At 39.4% G+C, this 10,078-nt stretch overlaps 1 non-coding gene across 1 annotated transcript; it reads left to right on the top strand.

Moving 5' to 3' along the window:
* Positions 1–8,796: 8,796 nt before the first annotated feature.
* On the top strand, positions 8,797–8,907 carry LOC133098459 (small nucleolar RNA SNORA40). The gene has a single exon (XR_009702162.1). It is a non-coding gene; the product is annotated as a small nucleolar RNA SNORA40 (small nucleolar RNA).
* The last annotated feature ends 1,171 nt before the right edge of the window (positions 8,908–10,078 follow it).

Here is a 10,078-nt window from a genome sequence, read left to right as displayed (position 1 = left end):
GCCCAATCACAAGTAATGAAATTGAAACTGTGATTAAAAATCTTCCAACAAACAAAAGTCCAGGACCAGATGGCTTCACAGGTGAATTCTGTCAAACATTTAGAGAAGAGCTAACACCCATCCTTCTCAAACTCTTCCAAAAAATTGCAGAGGAAGGCACACTCCCAAACTCATTCTATGAGGACACCATCACCCTGATACCAAAACCAGACAAAGATACTACAAAAGAAGAAAATTACAGACCAATATCACTGATGAATATAGATGCAAAAATCCTCAACAGAATACTAGCACACAGAATCCAACAACACATTAAAAGGATCATACACCATGATCAAGTGGGATTTATCCCAGGGATGCAAGGATTCTTCAATATACACAAATCAGTCAATGTGATACACCATATTAACAAATTGAAGAATAAAAATCATATGATAATCTCAATAGATGCAGAAAAACCTTTTGACAAAATTCAACACCCATTTATGATAAAAACTCTCCAGAAAGTGGGCATAGAGAGAACCTACCTCAACATAATAAAGGCCACAAATGACAAACCCACAGCAAACATTATTCTCAATGGTGAAAAACTGAAAGCATTTCCTCTAAGATCAGGAACAAGACAAGGATGTCCACTCTCACCACTATTATTCAACATAGTTTTGGAAGTCCTAGCCACGGCAATCAGAGAAGAAAAAGAAATAAAAGGAATACAAATTGGAAAAGAAGAAGTAAAACTGTCACTGTTTCCAGATGACATGATACTATACATAGAGAATCCTAAAGATGCCACCAGAAAACTACTAGAGCTAATCAATGAATTTGGTAAAGTTGCAGGATACAAAATTAATGCACAGAAATCTCTTGCATTCCTATACACTAATGATGAAAAATCTGAAAGAGAAATTATGGTAACACTCCCATTTACCATTGCAACAAGAAGAATAAAATACCTAGGAATAAACCTACCTAGGGAGACAAAAGACCTGTATGCAGAAAACTATAAGACACTGATTAAAGAAATTAAAGATGATACCAACAGATGGAGAGATATACCATGTTCTTGGATTGGAAGAATCAATATTGTGAAAATGACTATACTACCCAAAGCAATCTACAGATTCAATGCAACCCCTATCAAATTACCAATGGCATTTTTTTATGGGACTAGAACAAATCATCTTAAAATTTGTATGGAGACACAAAAGATCTCGAATAGCCAAAGCAGTCTTGAGGGAAAAAAACGGAGCTGGAGAATCAGACTCCCTGACTTCACACTATACTACAACGCTACAGTAATCAAGACAATATGGTACTGGCACAAAAACAGAAACATAGATCAATGGAAGAAGATAGAAAGCACAGAGATAAACCCACACACCTATGGTCAACTAATCTATGACAAAGGAGGCAAGGATATACAATGGAGAAAAGACAGTCTCTTCAATAAATGGTGCCGGGAAAACTGGACAGCTACATGTAAAAGAATGAAATTAGAATACTCCCTAACACCATACACAAAAATAAACTCAAAATGGATTCGAGACCTAAATGTAAGACTGGACACTATAAAACTCTTAGAGGAAAACATAGGAAGAACACTCTTTGACATAAATCACAGCAAGATCTTTTTTGATCCACCTCCTAGAGTAATGGAAATAAAAACAAAAATAAACAAATGGGACCTAATGAAACTTCAAAGCTTTTGCACAGCAAAGGAAACCATAAACAAGATGAAAAGACAACCCTCAGAATGGGAGAAAATATTTGCAAATGAATCAACGGACAAAGGATTAATCTCCAAAATATATAAACAGCTCATTCAGCTCAATATTAAAGAAACAAACACCCCAATCCAAAAATGGGCAGAAGACCTAAGTAGACATTTCTCCAAAGAAGACATACAGATGGCCAAGAAGCACATGAAAAGATGCTCAACATCACTAATTATTAGAGAAATGCAAATCAAAACTACAATGAGGTATCACCTCACACCAGTTAGAATGGGCATCATCAGAAAATCTACAAACAACAAATGCTGGAGAGGGTGTGGAGAAAAGGGAACCCTCTTGCACTGTTGGTGGGAATGTAAATTGATACAGCCACTATGGAGAACAATATGGAGGTTCCTTAAAAAACTAAAAATAGAATTACCATATGACCCAGCAATCCCACTACTGGGCATATACCCAGAGAAAACCGTAATTCAAAAAGACACATGCACCCCAATGTTCATTGCAGCACTATTTACAGTAGTCGTGTCATAGAAGCAACCTAAATGCCCATCGACAGACGAATGGATAAAGAAGTTGTGGTACATATATACAATGGAATATTACTCAGCCATAAAAAGGAACGACACTGAGTCATTTGTTGAGACGTGGATGGATCTAGAGACTGTCATACAGAGTGAAGTAAGTCAGAAAGAGAAAAACAAATATCGTATTTTAACACATGTATGTGGAACCTAGAAAAATGGTACAGATGAACCGGGTTGCAGGGCAGAAGTTTAGACACAGATGTAGAGAACAAACGTATGGACACCAAAGGTGGAAAACTGCGGTGGGGGGGGGAAGGTGGTGTGTTGAATTGGGCAATTGGGATTGACATGTATACACTGATGTGTATAAAATTGATGACTGATTTAAAAAAAATTCATAAAAAAAAAAATGCTGGAGAGGGTGTCCACCTACACTGTTGGTGGGAATGCAAATTGGTACAGCCACTATGGAGAACAGTATGGAGGTCCCTTAAAAACTAAATATAGAACTACCATATATGCTCCAGCAATCTCACTCCTGGGCCTATATCAGGAGATAAACATGATTTGAAAGGATACATGCACCCCAATATTGCAGTGCTGTTTACAATAGTCAGGACATGGAAGCAACCTAAATTTCCATTGACAGATGAAAGGATAAAGAACATGTGGTACATGTGCACAATGGAATTAATCTCTGGTGGCCTTGGCCTGCAGCAGCTTGAAGCAGGATTTTGGTTCCCGGTCAGATATTGAAGTCTGGCCATGGTAGTGAGAATGCTGAATCCTAGCCACTAGACCACCAGGGACCAGTGGCCAGTGACAAGGCCCTGGTCCATCAGCTGTGTAGAAATGAATTTCCACATAGAGACAGAAGTAGTGAAACAAGTAAAGTGTTTATTAGTAGGAAAAAGAATAAGTGTCGATAGACACACAAGTGGGCTCAGAGAGAGAGTTGTGCCCTCGTGGCAGTTTAAATCACTTATATGGGCATTTCTTCCAGATTTCCTTTGGCCAATCATCTTGCCTTGCCTGCTTCTGAGTCCATATTTGATATATCTCAGGGTCCTCCCATGTGTGCATGCATATCTCTTAGCCGAGATGGATTCTAGCGAAGAGGCCTATGGGTAGGTTTACATCACCTAGTATGGGGTGGTGCACCCTCCCTTTTTGACCTTCAAGGGGCCTTTCTGTGCATGTATAGTCAGGAAGGTCTCCTTGACTTCAAGAATGAGGAATATGTGGAATGAGGACTATGTGGTCTTAGCTCCTCCTCCTCTTCATCTTGGAGTATGTGTCCACAGGGGACAACTCCAGTTGTTTAGCCTGGGGCCTATATATCTCCCACTCAGAATATTACTCAGCCATTAAAAAGAATGAAATGATGCCATTTGCAGCAACATGGATGGACCTGGAAATTATACTAAGTGAAGTAAATCAGACGAAGAAGGACAAATATCATATGATATCACTTATAGGTGAAATCTTAAAAAATGATACAAATGAACTTATTTACCAAACAGAAACACTTACAGACTTAGTCAACAAACTTATGGTTACCAAGGGGAAAGGGTGGGAGGGGGAGGGATAGATTGGGAGTTTGGGATTGATATGTACACAGTACTATATTTAAAATAGATAACTAACAAGGACCTACTGTATAGCACAGGGAACTCTGCTCAATACTCTGTAACAACCTAAATGGGAAAAAAATTTGAAAAAGAATAGATACTTGTATATATATATAACTGAATCACTTTGCTGTACACCTGAAACCAACACATCATTTTTAATCAACTATATTCCAATATAAAATAAAAATTAAAAAAAAAAAACAAATCCCGTTAATTATAAAGCTCTATCTTAAAAAAACAGGTGGCTTCCTCCTCAAGTTTCTGTATGAATCTTTTTTATGTGGCCTAAGGCATCAATTCAAGCACAGAATAACCCTGGCCAATAAACTGAAGTTGACCTGAATGCCTTCCAGCTGAGACACTGTCAAAACCATCAGGGGACGTATAAAAAAAAGTACAATCCCTAAGGGCACAGTTCAACTATTACTGTACCCCAAGCAGAATACACAGTAAGTCCCACAGGTTAACAGAAGTCTGACTCGGTGCCCAGCCCTGGGATTTCTAGTTCAGGTGGAAAATTTTAGTGTGAGTCCTTGGTTTTAGAGGGACTGCAAGGAGACAGTCGCTTCCAGTTTTGCATGTGTGTTTTGTATGAAAAGTGAGGAGTTGAGGCCACCCACACTGTCCCATTGCCAGCACTGCTGTGAGTGATCAAGTTTCAGTAGTTGGTCTGAATTCAGAACTTTCTCAGCAGCTTGGAAAGTACGCAGGAGGAGTTTTCCTTCTGGAAGAGGGGAAGGTTTACTGGAATGGTTTTGAAAACCAAAGATCATTAATGCGCCACTCCCTGAGACCCCCAATCCCTCCATGCCTTCCAGATACTACTGGGGTTTTGTTTTCTCTACCACTGTTGCAAAATCAGTGTGTCCTTTTTAATCATTATAATTTTACATTTTTTAAATCATTCCTTGCTCTTAACCAGACATTGCATCAGGAAGAGTTGTATGCAAGGGGAATAAAAGTATTTTCATAGAGAAATATTTTTATACAGCTTAACTAGAAAGGCATGGTATGTTCAGGAACGAGTCAAGAGAAAATCTTGAACTTTAAAAAATTTAAAAGTGGGTTTTCACGACCTGCACCTAGAAAAAAATTAATCTCTTTTGGGGGTAGCTGCACTTGATGATCAACTTGCTTTACTAAAGTATGTATACCAGGAGAAGGACAAGGAAAGTTGGGTCAGTTTATCGGTCTCTTGTTGCAAACTGCAACTAATCCAGAAAGGCAAATATAATCGTCAACAACAGTGAGCCACCCCTGAGAGGGGGTCAAGAGTCCACTTAGCCAGGAATGGGCAGAGAATTCACAGTCCTCCCCAGACTTGTAGTTTGAGGTAAAAATCACAGGTTAGGAATGTAATTATTTTGTGTGTTGGTAATATAGCCTGATTTCAGATGGTCCATTAGAGAACAAGCTCTGTCATGTGAACATTTGTGTGTGACCCAGGCGGCCCAGCCAGCGTCCATGATGTTTTCAGCGTCTGTGGCCCCACACAGGCGTGTCCTGAAGCTACAGTGATAACACGGTCTGAGTTTTTTCTGCTTTAGTCCACCAGACTTTGTGCTGTGGCTGAAATAGCCCACAACTGATAGTATCAGGTTTCAGCTTAGAGTCAGGTTCAGGCAATTAAAATCAGTGAGGCAGAATTCCAGGAAAAAAAACAGCGGCTTTGGCCCTGCACAGCCAGCAACAGTGTTCTAAGTCCAAGTGACAAGCCAGGTTTTCCTAAACCCTGTTAATCTTGTTATTCTTAGAGTCCAAGTTGACCCATTCAAAAATATGCACAGAAGGCAGAAAATTATCAGCCTCTATCACAGGTCTGATTTTACAAGAACTCATTAATAACTAAAATTGCTTTTTAAAATTCCCAAAGTGTCTACTTAGAGATTGCCCATTATTTCATATTGTTTCACTTTTCTCAAAGGCTCTAATAGGTAAAAATTGAGGCAAATGTCATGGGCAGAGTCAAGATGGCAGAGTAGGAGGATGAGGAGTTTGTATCTCCTCACAACTAGGGCACCCACCAGATGCCGTTGGGGGACCTCAACACCCAAGGGGATGGGAGGAACCCCTGAGGGACCGGGTAGGATGTGGGGGGGAGTGAGGGGGGAGGAAAAGTGGAGGCGGGATGGGACTGGGGCCCCTGAGGGGTGGCTGGGGGGAGGGGAGGGGTTCCCACATCTGGAGAGGCCCATTAACTGTGAGGGGATCAACAGGAATGGGGAGAGACCCTCGGGGGTTCAGAGGATCAGAGGGGAATGTGGCTAGTGTTTCCCTCACCCATTCAGCCCCACGGATCGTGCTGGGGTCCTGGGCCTGGTCCTCCGCCCTCCAAGGACCCCTCTGGTCGTGTGGGTCCTGGGGGTGTGGGAGAAAGCAGGGGAGGAAGAGTAGAGGCGAATGGGGATGAAGCCTTGGGGATCATAGGATTGGGGGGGACGTGGCTAGCGTTTCCCCCACCCACTCGGGTCCTAGTAATCCCTGGTCAGGGAACTAGATCTCACATGCATGCCGCAACTAAAGAGTTTGCATGCCACAACTAAGGAACCCACAGGCTGCAACTAAAGGGCCCACCAGCCACAACTAAGGTGAACACATGCCACAACTAAGGAGCACAAGTGTCATAACTAAGGAGCCAGTGAGCTGCTCCTAAGACCCGGCGCAACCAAAATAAATAAATAAAATTGATAAAATTAATAATTAAAAAAAAGACTAGGGGGTGGGTCACTTAAAGCAGAAATCTGATTTAAAAAAAAGAATCTTCCAACAAACAAAAGTCCAGGACCAGATGGCCTCACAGGTAAATTCTATCAAACATTTAGTGAAGAGCTAACACCTATCCTTCACAAACTCTTCCAAAAAACTGCAGAGGGAGAAACACTCCCAAATATGTTCCATGAGTCCACCTTCACCCAGATACCAAAACCAGACAAAGATATCACAAAAAAGAAAATTACAGACCAATATCACTGATGAACATAGACACAAAAATCCTCAACAAAATACTAGCAAAGAGAATCCAACAACACATTAAAAGGATCATACACCATGACCAAGTTGGATTTATGCCAGGGATGCAGGTATTCTTCAATATATACAAATCAATCAATGTGATACACCATATTAACAACTTAAAGAATAAAAACCATATGATCATCTCAGTAGATGCAGAAAAAGCTTTCGACAAAATTCAACATCCATTCACAACAAAAACTCTCCAAAAAATGGTCATAGAGGGAACCTACCTCAACACAATAAAGGCCATATACAAGAAATCCACAGCAAACATCATTCTCAATGGTGAAAAACTGAAAGCATTTCCACTAAGATCAGGAACAAGACAAGGATGTCCACTCTCGCCACTCTTATTCAACAGTTTTGGGAGTCCTAGCCACAGCAATCAGAGAGGAAAAAGAAACAAATGAATCTAAATCGGAAAAGAAGTAAAACTGTCACTGTTTGCAAATGACATGATACTATACACAGAAAATCCTAAAGATGCCACCAGAAAACTACTAGAGCTAGTCAATGAATTTGGTAAAGTTGTAGGATGCAAAATTAATGCACAGAAATCACTTGCATTTGTATACACTAACAATGAAACATCACAAAGGGAAATTAAGGAAACAATCCCATTTACCATCACAACAAAAAGAATAAAATATCTAGGAATAAACCTACCTAAGGAGGAAAAATATCTGCACTCAGAAAACTATAAAACACTGATGAAAGAAATCAAAGATGACACAAACAGATGGAGAAATATACCATGTTCGTGGACTGGAAGAATCAATATTGTGAAAATGACTATACTACCCAAAGCAATCTACAGATTCAATGCAATCCCTGTCAAATTACCAATGGCATTCTTCACAGAATTAGAACAAAAAAATTTACAATTTGTATGAAAACACAAAAGACCCTGAATAGCCAAAGCAATCTTAAGAAAGAAAAATGGAGCTGTAGGAATCAGGCTCCCCGACTTCAAACTATACTACAAAGCCACAGTAATCAAGACAGTATGGTACTGGCACAAAACCAGAAATACAGATCAATGGTACAGGATAGGAAGCTCAGAGATTAACCCATGCACCTACGGTCACCTAATCTATGACAAAGGAGGCAAGGATATACAATGGAGAAAAGGCAGCCTCTTCAATAAATGGTGCTGGGAAAACTGGACAGCTACATGTAAAAGAATGACAATAGAATGCTAACTAACACCATACATAAAAATAAACTCAAAATGGATGAAAGACCTAAAGGTAAGGCCAGACACTATAAAACTCTTAGAGGAAAACATAGGCAGAACACTCTCTGACATAAATTGCAGCAAGATCTTTTTTGACCCACCTCTAAGAGTAATGAAAATAAAAACAAAAATAAACAAATGGGACCTAATTAAACTTAAAATCTTTTGCACAGCAAAGGAAACCATAAACAAAATGAAAAGACAACCCTCAGAATGGGAGAAAATATTTGCAAATGAAGCAAGCCTCAAGGGATTAATCTCCAAAATACATAAACAGCAGCTCAATTTCAAAAAAACAAACAACCCATTCAAAAAATGGACATTTCTCCAAAGAAGACATACAGATGGGCAAGAGGCACATGAAAATATGCTCAACATCACTAATTATTAGAGAAATGCAAATCAAAATTACAATGAGGTATCACCTCACACGGGTCAGAATGGCCCTCATCAAAAAATCTACAAACAATAAAGGCTGGAAAGGGTGTGGAGAAAAAGGAATCCTCTTGCACTGTTGGTGGGAATGTAAATTGATACAGCCACTATGGAGAACAGTATGGAGGGTCCTTAAAAAACTAAAAATAGAACTACAGTATGACCCAGCAATCCCACTACTGGACATATACCCTGAGAAAACCATAATTCAAAAAGAGACATGATTTGTGGACAAAGACTTATAGACAGGTGCAAAAATAAATCCTCTTTTGCAACCTAGAACTCATTGTTCAGTATAAGTTTTGATACAGATAAGAAGGAACATGATACCTAAAAGAGAGTCAAGTGATGGGGGTGTATTGATAAACATAAAGATTGCTTCCAGGACTACAGGGCTGATAATTTCCCTCATATCTTAAGCTTTTAAATTATCAGCTGTATTGATTTAGTACTCTAATTTTAATGTTGACATGAAACAAAGATGGCTTCTTTTTTTAGGCTTTTATCTTGAACACAGTGTCTGGATAATTTAAAAAGAGGGTGTCAAATTCAGAACCAGGCAGATCCATCGCCTGACCCTAAACATGGTCCTAAAGTAAATCGCTTGAGGAAATTGGATCCCAAAGATTACAGGTGGGGAATTTTGAAGTGTGTCCATATTTCATTGGCGATCAAAGAAGCCTAACTAAAAGAATTGTGGGCTGACTCACAGTATAACTTCTTTTTGAAAGGGCTATTTTATCTTGAAGATTATGAGTTTGGAGGAACTAAGGTGATTGGCAGTGGAAAGAATCAGAACATGTGAAATTCCTTAAAAATTTATTGACTTTGTGTTACACATAATTTAAAAAAACCCTTTACACTTTGGAAAAAAAAAAAAAAGAGAGACATGTACCCCAATGTTCACTGCAGCACTATTTACAATAGCCAGGACATGGAAGCAACCTAAGTGTCCATCAACAGATGAATTGGTAAAGAATATGTGGCACATATATACATATATAAAATGGAATATTACTCAGCCATAAAAAGAAATGAAGTTGAGTTATTTGTAGTGATGTGGTTGAACCTAGAGTCTGTCATACAGAGTGAAGTAAGTCAGAAAGAGAAAAACAAATACTGCATGCTAACACATATATATGGAATCTAAAAAAAAAAAGTTCTGATGAACCTAGGGGCAGGACAGGAATAAAAACACAGACGTAGAGAATGGACTTGAAGACACGGGGAGGGGGAAGGGTAAGCTGGGACAAAGTGAGAGAGTAACATTGACATATATATACTACCAAATGTAAAATAGCTAGCTAGCGGGAAGCAGCTGCATAGCACAGGGAGATCAGCTCGGTGCTTTGTGACCACCTAGAGGGGTGGGATAGGGAGGGTGGGAGGGAGGTGCAAAAGGAAGGGGATATGGGGATATATGTATACACATAGCTGATTCACTTTGTTTTACAGCAGAAACTAACACAACATTGTAAAACAATTATACTCCAGTAA

This window comes from Eubalaena glacialis, chromosome 9, assembly GCF_028564815.1.
Source record: "Eubalaena glacialis isolate mEubGla1 chromosome 9, mEubGla1.1.hap2.+ XY, whole genome shotgun sequence".
NCBI classification, from domain to species: Eukaryota; Metazoa; Chordata; class Mammalia; order Artiodactyla; family Balaenidae; genus Eubalaena; species Eubalaena glacialis.
Note: the sequence above shows the minus strand (reverse complement) of the source record. Positions and strands in the feature narration are given on the sequence as shown.